Here is a 12602-nt window from a genome sequence, read left to right on the forward strand (position 1 = left end):
CTTGCCATTACAGCCCTACAAATGTTACAATTTGGACTGTCTTAGCGGACCCAAAACTGTAAGATTGGCCTGAGCACTCTGGTATTTATATTTTTCAATCCTATAGCTAATATTTAAACAATTTGCTAATGTGCTTTTAATTATAAAAACAGACTGTAAGTGCTACCATGTGTGGACTGGCTCAAATATGTGGCAGTGTTACAAAGTAAGTGCTGGTGGCAAGCACTGGTAAACACCGGCACAAACTAAGCACTGGGATAAACAGATACATAGGGTCAGATTTATCGAACTTTGAGGCAGGACAACACAGCAAGACAACTTAATGCAATGTGTCAAAGGGAGAGGGCAGGAATGCACCATATCTGTAAAGGTAAGTTCCATTCCTGCTCTCTCCTTGCACTGGCGCACTCAGTGCAGTGTAGCGCCAATGCAGGCACACTTGTATGCTGCAAGGACTCCTGCGTTGCAGGGAGGATTGTTTAGTGCAGGAAGGGGCACCTTCCTGCACCCAAAAAAATGCTGAGAGGCTTTTTGCTCTTTCTAAGTGTGCTGCAGAATGCAGCACAGCTAGAAAGAGGAAGCAACAAGGAGAAATAAAGATATTTTTCCTCGTTGAGCCTCTATTGGGATGGAGTCAAAAAATGACATATTCCCAGGTTTGCCAGTCTTGGTATACAGAGATGCGCCAAAATCTAGGTGAATGTATGGAAACACCCACGTGCTACACTTGAAACGCCTTCCCCAGGCAGAATAACGTAAGGCAGCGACTTGCGCTGCCTCGCTTTTCTCCAGATTTACCAAGCAACACAGGGCCACAGAAGGTCTGACTAAAGATTGAGTCGCCCTTGCAACACCATGCTTGACACAAGGGCAAAGCAATCCAATGATAAATCCGGCCATAGTGCTTTCATCAAGGTTGCACTATATACTGGTACATAGGGGCTGATGACTGGAAGTGTATCCCAAGGAAGGTAGGGAACTTGCATGATCCTCTGAGGCTGGCAGAGAGCTTAAGGACACTCAGAAAAAGTTCAAACGAGAAATTATCTGATACAACATAAAAGGTGTCCAACTCTGCATGAGAGGGCAGATGTACACAGAAGGAGTGGCCTTGGGCTGAACTGCGTCCCTGCTGCAGAATCACTGGCCCTTACCGTCAGACACGCTGCAGAATCACTGGCCCTTACCGTCAGACACGCTGCAGAATCACTGGCCCTTACCGTCAGACACGCTGCAGAATCACTGACCCTTACCGTCAGACACGCTGCAGAATCACTGGCCCTTACTGTCAGACACGCTCCAGAATCACTGGCCCTTACCGTCAGACACGCTGCGGAATCACTAGCCCTTACCATCAGACACGCTGCAGAATCACTGGCCCTTACCATCAGACACGCTGCAGAATCACTGACCCTAACCGTCAGACACGCTGCAGAATCACTGACCCTAACCGTCAGACACGCTGCAGAATCACTAGCCCTTACCATCAGACACGCTGCAGAATCACTGACCCTAACCGTCAGACACGCTGCAGAATCACTAGCCCTTACCATCAGACACGCTGCAGAATCACTGACCCTTACCGTCAGACACGCTGTAGAATCACTGGCCCTTACCGTCAGACAACATAAGTTAAAGATACGTTCTCTCGACACTGGTGGGCCTACTCACATCGATAATTAAAGGGGCTGGGCTCTCAGCATACTGAGATGGAGTGTGTCAAATTGCATAATTTTTTCCTGTTATTTTGTGCAGTTTTATGAAAATTTCTTGAACTTACAAAAACATGGTTCACCAATATCTCCTGTGACTTTCTTAATGAGATGGGCATACCTTGTATAAAAAAAGTCATATCAAAATGTCTCTCTTGGGGAGACTTTTTTCTGCCTGAACCAGTCTTCTGCAGGCTAAATTAATTAGAATTATGTACTACAAAATGTTAGCAAATGTTGTGGAAACTTGTGAATATTGCCATTGTAATCTACATTGCTCAGAAGCTTTTTAACGGGGTCTCTCTTATCTCAAAATGTAGGGAAACATTTTGAGGTAAGAGAGACCCCGTTAAAACGAAAAGTTTGAAATTCGTGCGTATTCATGGACCCGACAGGAGGAAGCCGGCTACAGTCAGTTCACTCTGTGACACTGTCAGGGTGGGGGCCAGAGCCGGACTGGCCGTAGCGGGCACCGGGCAATCCCCCGGTGCGCCGCACGGGTGGGGGCCGGTTTTGGGCCCCTGGGGGCCGTTTTTGTTACAGGACCGTTTTTGCAGCAAAGAGCACTTTGCCAGGGCCGGTTTTGGTTCCCAGTCCGGCCCTGGTGGGGGCATCGCTTGTTCAGGAAATGCAGGGGCCTGGGCATGCCCGGGCACCCTTCCTTCCCCGCTGCCACTTTGTAAACAACCACCATCAACTAACAATGCCCTCTGCGGGCAAATAAACAGCGGTCGTCACTCCTTGAATGCAGGAGTGTTTGCTGAGCTAAACATGGGAGGGGTTCATTAAGGGGATCGATCTGGAAATATTAAAATAACAGAGATCCCTGGAAGGCGGCACCAGAAAGACGCGTCCTTAATCTGTTTTCTTGCCCTGGGCTGCTCTGCTTGAGCGGGTGTGAAAGATACAGTAAGGAACACGCAGTTATTTGCGTTATCACAAAAATGAGTGCCTGCTGCTCGTTTCCTCTGACAGACGGTCACTTGAGAGCAATGTATCTGAGTTCGGAGCTGATCAATAACGTGTCCACAGGACCCGATGTGTGTTCTCGGCCAATCTCTTATGTAACTGGTGCTCATGTAAAGCGCTTCAATAACTTTGGGTCGAGATCGCGCTATATAAAAACTGCGAAAAAAAGATAAGGCCTGTGCTGCGTTATGTGGGGGGATTTGTGGCGACAGAAAGTGATGCATATAGAAACATAATATATATCAAAGTATACCGTGAGTCTCAAATATGATTTTAATTTTCAATGCTAAAATTGTGAGTCTTTGCAAAACATAACAAGCATTGTCCGCGCGCGCGCTAAAAGAAAAACAAGCATTGGGCGCGCGCGGTGAGAGAAGCGGGAGTTGTGTGCGCGCACGGCCAATGCTTTCTTAAAAAACACGAAAGTCATCGCGATCACGATCGCTGTGAAAGCGAAAGTGATCGCGATGACGCTCTAAAGGCTTCCTGAGTGCTGCTGGCTGGCCTAGCACATGGCGGCAGCGCGCTTGCATGCTCACGTGCACGCAAGCGCTAGGCCAGCCAGCAGCACTTAAAAAAGCCACATACGGGGCGTGGTCTCGCCAGGAATGGAGTGAGACGTGTGCCGCTTCTGCTCCGGGCCGCCGCTGGGATCATTAGCCTTCTTTAAGCGGTGGTGTGGTGGAGCCCGGGCCCGGATTGTTACCTGTGTGGGGCTGACTACGAGGGGCACCCGGTGAGGGGCTCGGAGGTGATCGGGGACAGCGGAGACAGAGGGACTCTGCGGTGGCGAGGGCTCGGTGACTGCTGTGCTGCCCGCCATTTTGTCCGCCACTCGTCTGACGCTCCAGGCGCCCGGCGGTTGCAGTGGGGGAGTGCTCGGAGGCCCGGAGGGCCGGGTCGATTCCATCGGAGCTGCCCTGTGGTGCCGCGCACCCCAGACCGCCTGGGATACCGGCCTCGGGGACCCCGCTGGCGGAGGGGCAGCCACCATTTTCCCCCGACCTGGCCTTCTCCCCTGGCAGACAGATGGAGGCGCGGGCCAGCTGAGAGGACAGGCAGTGGTGCGGAGGCTGGGCCCGCAGCGGCGGCGGCGACAACGGAGGTGGAGCGGGGCCCGGTGCCCGAGAGGTGATCTGGGCTGTAAACTCCGCCCGGCGTTGCTCAGCCGGAGCAGTTGAGAGTCGCGGAGGAGGACCTGGCCGCCATTTTCTGTGGCGAGAGCGGACGTGATCGGCCCATGAGGAGACTCCGGTGAGGTGGTGGGCTGGGGCACGCCAGTGACTGCGGGAGCCCTCTGGCAGTCCGTTGGTGTCCCTGGGGGCCCCTGGGGCCGTGAGTGGTGATCGGAGGCCTCGCCTGCATTGTCCCTGGAGGCTGGCGAATCGGGGCAGGACTCTGTGGAGAGCCGAGAGCGGAGCAGCGGGGAGCACTGCGCCCGTCAATTCGACCTCTTGACTCGGCCTTCTGAAGCGGCTGGGGCCTGGTGGTGTGGCGGCCCCTGGAGCGCCTCCGGGGGAGTGGACCAGGGCCTAAGACTAGCGGCTGGAGACTGGGGACCTGCGGGGCTGCGACCTCGGACCCTGGGCTGGTGAGGAGCCTTGTCCTGGAGCTCCGGCCTGGGTCTCCTGCGGCGGGGCACGGGGCTGCCCCTGCGACCGCCGGGAGCCTCCCGCGCGCTCGCTGGGGCCCTTTGCCAGTTCTGAGGACCCGGGAGGGGACCTGCTGATGCCTCTTGGCCTGCACTGCGCCTCGCGACTGGCTCGATTGGGGCAGGTGCCCGTGAAGAATCGACGACGGAGGTACAGGACGACGCCAGCTTGTGCGCAGTGAGTTGTCCCGGGGGTTTGTTGGCAGGCCCCTAGACTGTTGGTCGTATTGCCCGAGCCGGGGTCTACTGCGCAGGGATTTCGAGCCTAAGGGTGAGAGAGCTGGAGGGCATGGGACGCTGTGGGACACTGGGCCGGGCTGGACCGGGAGCTGGGGCACCAGCGCAGACTTTGGGGATTTGTGGCGGATCAGACACGACGCACTGCGGAGGCCCTGCTACATAGGGCACGTGAGGCGGTGATCCATGGAGGGGCCCCGGTGGGCACGCAGCTGCTGATTTGGAACCTCTGGCCCCCTGCTTAACTCTGCGCCTGCGGCGGTGACAGCCTGCCTACCCGGGGGGCCTAGCCTTTTCGGAGGGGATTAGCACGGACAGGCTTGCAGCATGACCCGCACGAAGCCCGGGAAGGAGCCCCCGGCGGCCTCCAAAGACGCGTCTGTCATAGACCTATGGGGAAAGTCGGGCGCTGCCCCATCGGGAGCGGGTACCTCCGTTGAGCCGGTCACTCAGTCCTTCATGGCGCTGTTTATGCAGGAGCTCAAGACGGAAATTGGGTCCCTTCGCACTGAAGTCCAGGCCTGCGTCAAAGACCTTCGGAAAGAGGTGGGCGACCTGGGGGATCGTGTGGACGACATGGAAAAAACCCTGGATGCCCGCACGGAGGATCAGGAACACTTATGGCAGCGATTGGAGACCCTGGAGGAACAGCATGTCGAGCTCCAGATCAAACAGGAGGATTTAGAAAATAGAGGGCGCCGGAACAACATTCGCATTAGGGGTGCTCCGATTGGGCCCGAAGGGGAGGATATAATAACATTTGTGGCGGACCTGCTCCAAGAGATCCGCGGGGACGATGATGCTTCGCCGCCAGCCCTGGACCGAGCGCACAGGGTCTCGGGGCCACCTGGGAGACCTGGGCTCATCCCTGACATCCTGATGAGGGTTCACTTCTTTGTAGAGAAGGAAGCGATACTCAAAGCAGCCAGGGACAAACCTGAAATCCTGTATAAAGGCACGCCTGTTCAGCTGTTCCAGGACCTGGCTTCCACGACTCTTCGTCGCCGCAGGGACTTTCGGCCCGTCACGGACAAGCTGCGAGATCTCAATATCCGCTACCAGTGGGGTCATCCTTTCGCCCTCATATTCCAGTGGGAATCGAAGCGCAGAGTGCTACGCTCCTATCGGGAGACGGCCCGGTTGCTCCAGATCCCGGATTCCCCGTCGGGCAGTCCGGCGCGGCGCCCTGCTGCTCGTAGAGCCCCACCGAAGCCGCAGTGGTCTACAGTGCGCCGTTCCCGGCACCCTTCCTCCACGGATGGCAGCAGAACATCACGCGATAAGCAAGACATTATCCAGCATATCAAATCCCTGGAGGGAGGCTCGTCGCTGATGGGCTCGCAGGCGTCACCCCTCAAATGAGACCTCTTGGGGTGGCCAACTCTCTGTGATGTCAGCACTTCAATTGTGCGTGCTCCCGGTCTTCTGGGCCGGCGGCCGCCATGGTGGCTCCATCTTTCCTGTCTCTGGAGCTCCGCCGCGGCTGCGCGCCTGGGCCTGCTCTTTGACACGACGTATCCACAGGAGAGGCGGTGGCCCGGAGCGGGCTCTTGGTGCTGTGGTCTCATGGTCGGGCGATGACGAACTCCCACGCCTATCCATGGGAGAGTGACATCTCTGGGACAGCATGTGCCGCGAGGCCTGGCTACTCCCTAGACTGGAATAGGTCCTGTTGGCCATGTTGGCCGGTTATGAGTATGTGTTGTTTTCTTGGGTTCTTCCCTTCACCCTATCTTTCCCTATCCTCGGTGCCCTCTTGGTGGGGGGGGCGTGCTGGCGTGTGGAGGTCTGGGGGGGTCATAGCTTGCCTGGTGGATCTGGACTATGTCTGCTGAGCCGTGCTGGAAGGTCCTTTCCCTTAATGTGAAGGGGCTCAAATCGCCCAACAAGCGTCGCCAAGTGTGGCGGTACCTATTACTCCAGAAACCCGACATAATCTTCCTTCAGGAGACCCACCTCCTCAAAGCTGACGTGACCCGTATGGCCCACCCTCGCTATCCTCGACAGTTCTGGGCCTCGGCTACCACCAAGACGGCGGGGGTGGCTATTCTCTGCAGGGCGGGAATTACGCCAGGGGTCTCTAAGGTGTTCCGGGTCAATGAGGGTAAGTTCTTAAAGGTTGAGTGTTAGACCCGGCCCTCGTAACATAGTCAGACCTGACCCGTGCACCTCACACCAGCCCCGAGCCCCTGGCCTAGCCGATCCTTCCCACCAGAACACACACACCCGACCCGGACTTCCCCCGTCCGTGGCCTTCCTCCTTCGGCCACCCCGGGCCCGCGTGCCTACTTCATGCACCAAGATGGCCGCCCGGCCCCAGCGCGACCCTAGCCTATAGGCGCCACTCCGGCTGGAGGACATCGCGCTCCCCTTGGGATGAGAAAGGGAGGAGCAGTTTCCATCACACCTCTGCGCTTCCCTGGGAAGGTGGGTTTCAATCGACCCGCCGGCCTCCCCGAGGGCTGGCTCCACGCCTGCTGGGTGTCTGGGGCTCCTCCCGACCCGGCCCTGAAAGGATCAAAGGACAATGGCAGGAAACCCCCAACAAGCGACCCCCAGGTGACAAGACCCCTGCCTGGACAGACTCCGGACATCAAAGAGGAGTCGCCCTATAACAAGGGGTGCTCTGGGACTGTCTGGCAGATTCGCCTTGGAAACATCTGAGCCCTGCTGAGTGACTCGCGGCTCCCTGAAGATTGTAAGACCTCCGAACTTGTGCTTGAGCCCTGCTGAGTGACTCGCGGCTCCCTGAAGATCGTAAGACCTCCGAACTTGTGCTTGAGCCCTGCTGAGTGACTCGCGGCTCCCCGAAGATCGTAAGACCTCCGAACTTATACTCGAGCCTGCTGAGTGACTCGCAGCTCCCGCAGACTTTCTTGGTCCCGCCGGACCCCACGACGACAAGCGTATCCCCCAGCTCGAGGATTGTGAGCTGTGCGCCGGGTACGCTCCTGCATTTGATTCTTATCCCCAAAGACTGTCCCGCTACCTCCTAACCCCCCCTCCAAGACTTTGTGAGCCCGCGCTCTACTTGTATATATTTTGCCTTGCTGATCATAAAGATCCTATCACTCTGATCTGATAAAGATTTGCTCTTAAGAACTCCTCGTGTAGTGTCTCTCTGTCGTGTGGTGCCGAGTGTACGATCCTAGATACGAGGTTCCTCCCCTGAGGAGTCTCCCGCCAGTGCCCGGCTACGATACCTCGAGGGTGGGTCTCAGGATAGTCAGGGCCCCCTCCAGGCCCCTCTGAGGTCGCCTTCTAACATTGGTGGCAAGCGACGGGATTCGGGCCCATAATCTAGAGATCGTACCGTGAACGGCTGACGCACTACCGACAAAGATGGCAGAAGGAAACGCCGTGGTTCTCGTAGAAGACGACGCCAGTACCGTGTTCCAGGTGGAACAGCTGGAAGAGTACACTCACAGAGAACTTAAGCAATTCTGTAAGGAACTCAGAATCGCTACCACTGGTCTCAACACCAAAGAAGATATGCAAAAGGCACTGAAAGCTTGGGTGGATTCTGGAGCCTCCCGCCCAGAAGGAGCGGGGGAGCCCCACGATGAAGCTGGACCCTCCCAAGGAGAACGCAGCAGCAACCAGGTGCGAGGCTTCGTACCAGACGGGGGCCTATCCCCGGAGGAACTCGCAGACAGAGAAAAAAGTCGCCATCACGAGCTCGAATTAGCCAAGCTCAAAATTGAGGGCGAGTTGAAACTAGCCGAGAAGAAGCTAGCAGTAGAACAGTTGCGAGTGCAAGAACTAGAAGAGAAGAAACTCCAACGAGAACACGAGGGAAGGAGACTTCAACTGGAACATGAACGCAGCTTGAAGGAAATAGAACTGAAAGCAAGAAGAGAAGAAGCGCGCCCCCCGGGGAACCGGGAGGCGGCCGCCCCAACGGAGCAGAAGGTCCACATCCCCAAGGATGTGGTCAAAGAATATTACAAAAATGATGACATTCAGCAGTGGTTCCGGGCCTACGAGGTCGCCATGACCTCCCATCGGGTCCCGCAGAAGGATTGGGGGGCTGGGTTATGGGGACGATTCCTGAGCGAAGGAAGAGATACCCTGCTCGACCTACCCACCTCCATGCAGACCTCCTATGAACACATGAAAGCGGCCCTCCTCACCAGGTACGGCCTCACCCCGGAGATGTACCGCCAGCGGTTCCGGGACTGCAGGAAGATCCCGGGTACCACCTGGGTGGAATATGTGAATTTCTTCAGCCGCGCCTTCGATGGGTGGATCAAGGGCAGCAAGGTAACCACCCTGGAAGAACTAACCGACCTTATGTTGTGGGAACACCTGGCTGCCAACAGCTTTGTGGAACTACGCCAACATCTGCTCGACAGCAAGCTCACGGACCCGAGGAAGCTGGCTGTCGAGGCGGATCGCTGGACCAACACCCGGGTCTCCCGGGGCCCTGTAGGAGAGTACCCCCGAGCCAGTCAGGGACCACCCCACCAGAGAGGGGGGGAAGCCAGGGAGGGCAGAGAGAGCCCCAAGCTAGTCCCCCGAAGTCCCAACCTCCGCCTTTCCCGGCACCCCCACCAGCTGTATCCGGCCCCCCCCTGAGACGGGGGCACCGGGTAACCATCACTTGTTTCCATTGCCAGAAGCCCGGGCATTACGTCAACGACCCTGAATGCCCCATGGCCCCACGCACCACCCAGGCAGCACCCCCGCTAGACAGATAGCCAATGTAGCCCTGGGGGAGGAGGTTGAGGAGGCCGAGGAGTGGGAACCCGCCGCTATGGCCCTAGTGTCCTTAGGAGATAGAGAGATGGTCCCTGGGAGCCTCCTGCCCTCTAACACCAAGAAATATGGGCAGCTCGTCACGATCAATGGCCACCAAGTAGAAGCCCTCCGTGACTCCGGGGCCAGCATCACCGGTGTCCTCAGCCATTTAGTCCACGAGGACCAGGTCCTCCCCAACGTATTTTGCCCTGTCATTTCAGCCGACAACACAGAAAGCCTGTGTAAGGTAGCCCTGGTGCCCTTCGAGTGGGGAGGGGTGGTTGGTAAACTGAAGGTCGCAGTGAGAACCTCCCAGCCCGTTGACTGTCTCCTGGGGAACAACCTGGAAAGTTCCCCCTGGGGACAAGTTGAGCGCAAGACCCACCTAGGGATGATGGGCCTCCCTGAGTGGGTGTGCGCCACCACGCGATCCATGGCGGCTCGACTGACCCCCCTGAGGGACGTCGACGATGCCCCGACCCCTGAAGGTGGGATGGTCCCGGCCGAGGGCACCCACAACCCCCACCAGAAGAGTCGATCGCCAGTGACGAACCCCCGCCTTCCGACTCCACCCCAGACACCGAGCTAGGCGATCTGCCCGAATTAGCCCAGTGGCGCCACGAGGGGGGCCCCTCCCGAGAGGAGTTCTGCCGAGAGCAGGCTACCTGTCCCTCCTTGGTCGGGCCCCGGCAACAGGCAGAGGCCCAGGCCGCAGGCGACCGGACGGGGACGCACCGGGTCTATTGGGAGAATGACCTTTTGTACAGCGAACAGAAGTCGGTGGAGCTAGGGTCCGGCCGGCTGCTGGTGGTACCCCTACGCTTCCGAAACCTCCTCCTGGGCTTGGCCCACGACGTTCCCCTCGCAGGTCACTTGGGTCAGGACAAAACATACAGTCGCCTCGTGACTCACTTCTACTGGCCCAGAATGAAAGCGGATGTAGAAGCCCACTGCAAGTCCTGTCCCACGTGCCAGGCCAGTGGGAAGAGTGGAGGGAAGCGCAAGGCTCCCCTCCAACCCTTCCCTGTCGTCAGTACCCCTTTTGAGCGGGTCGGGATCGACATTGTAGGACCTCTGGACCCCCCAACTTCCCAGGGGCACCGGTTCATCCTCGTCCTGGTGGACCATGCCACCCGTTTCCCTGAGGCCATCCCCCTGCGCACCGTCACGGCCCCCGTGGTGGGCCGGGCACTGATGGGGATCTTCTCCCCCATGGGTTTTCCCCGCGAGGTCGTGAGCGATCGCGGGACCAACTTTATCCCCCGATACATGAGGTCCTTATGGCAACAGTGCGGGGTGTCCTACAAATTCACCACCCCGTACCACCCCCAAGGAAACGGCCTGGTAGAGCGGTTTAACCGGACTCTGAAGGGGATGATCGCTGGCCTGGAAGAGTCCCTCCGGCGTAAGTGGGACCTCCTGCTCCCCTGCCTCCTATTCGCATACCGAGAAGTCCCCCAGAAATCCTTGGGTTTCAGCCCCTTTGAGTTACTCTACGGGCACCCCGTCAGGGGGCCCCTCAGCCTGGTCAAGGAAGAGTGGGAGGCGGTGCCCCGAGGCACCCCCCGAGACGTGTTCCGTTACGTCCTGACCCTCCGAAATCAGACTAGGAGGTTCCGGGAAATGGCAGAGGCCAACCTGGAGGCGAGTCAGGAGGAGATGAAGCGCTGGTACGACCAGAACGCCGCGCTAGTCGAGTTTCAGCCGGGCCAGCTGGTGTGGGTCATGGCCCCCGTGAAACCCTGCGCTCTCCAGGATAAATGGACCGGGCCCTTCAAGGTAGTTGAGCGGAAGAGCCCGGTCACGTACTTGGTAGACGTCCAGTCACCCCGGGACCCCCTCCGGGTCCTCCACGTGAACCGCCTCAAGCCCCACTTTGTGCGGACGGAGCTGAGCCTCCTACTGGCCACTGACAACGGGTCCGAAGAAGAGCCAGATCCTCTCCCTGATCTTCTGTGCACCAAGGAGAAGGACGGCTCCGTAGAGGGAATGAACCACTCCCCGTCTCTCACTCCCCAGCAACGTGAGGATTGCCGCCAGCTCCTAGGGCAGTTTCCGGACCTTTTCTCCCTGGTCCCCAAGGTCACCGACTGGTGTGTCCATGATGTGGATACCGGGGACAGCCCGCCAGTGAGACACCGAGCCTACCGAGTTTCTGATCGGGTCCGGTCCTGTATCCAAGCCGAAGTGTCGAAAATGTCGAACCCTCAGACAGCCCCTGGGCCAGCCCCGTGGTCCTGGTCCCAAAAGCAGCTGCCCCCGGGGTCGCCCCGGAACTCCGCTTTTGCGTGGGCTACCGGGGACTCAATGAGGTCACCCGAGCCGATGCCCACCCCATTCCCCGAGTATACGAGCTCATTGACCGGCTCGGGGCTGCTCGGTTCCTCAGCACCTTCGATCTCACCTGCGGCTACTGGCAAATTGCGCTCACAGAGGGAGCCAAGGAGCGGTCCGCCTTCTCCACCCCGGATGGGCACTATCCCTTTCGCGTAATGCCCTTCGGGATGAAAAATGCCCCGGCCACCTTCCAGCGACTGGTAAATAGAGTCCTGGCCGGGCTGGAAAAATTCAGCGCTGCATATCTCGACGATATCGCAGTTTTTAGTTCCGAATGGAGTGAGCACCTCCAGCACCTCCAGAGGGTGCTAACCGCCCTACGCCAGGCGGGCCTCACCGTGAAAGCCAGCAAATGCCAGATTGGGCAAGGTTCGGTAACCTACCTGGGGCACCAGGTCGGAAGCGGGCAGGTCGCCCCTCTACAGCCCAAAATCGACGCCATCCTAGCCTGGGAACCCCCCACTACCCAAACAGAGGTCCGAGCCTTTCTGGGCCTCACGGGCTACTATCGGAGATTCATCCGGAATTACGGCAGCCTGGTCGGTCCCCTCACGGGACTCACGTCCAAGAAGCAGCCCAAGAAGGTACAGTGGTCCCCTGCCTGCCAAGAGGCGTTCGATGCCCTGAAAACGGCCATGTGTACGGCCCCCGACCTCCAGGCCCCCGACTACTCCAAAGAGTTTGTGGTACAAACTGATGCCTCCGAGCATGGCATCGGGGCAGTCCTCTCCCAAGTAAATGACCAGGGTCTAGACCAGCCCGTGGCCTTCCTCAGCCGAAGGCTGTTGCCCCGGGAACAGAGATGGAGTACCATCGAGCGCGAGGCGTTCGCCGTAGTCTGGGCCCTCAATAAACTACGCCCTTACCTGTTCGGCACCCATTTCAGGGTCCAGACCGACCATCGCCCCTTGCGATGGCTCATGCAGATGCGAGGAGAAAACCCCAAGCTTCTGCGT

The sequence above is a fragment of the Triturus cristatus genome, chromosome 8, assembly GCF_964204655.1.
Source record: "Triturus cristatus chromosome 8, aTriCri1.1, whole genome shotgun sequence".
In the NCBI taxonomy this organism is placed as follows: Eukaryota; Metazoa; Chordata; class Amphibia; order Caudata; family Salamandridae; genus Triturus; species Triturus cristatus.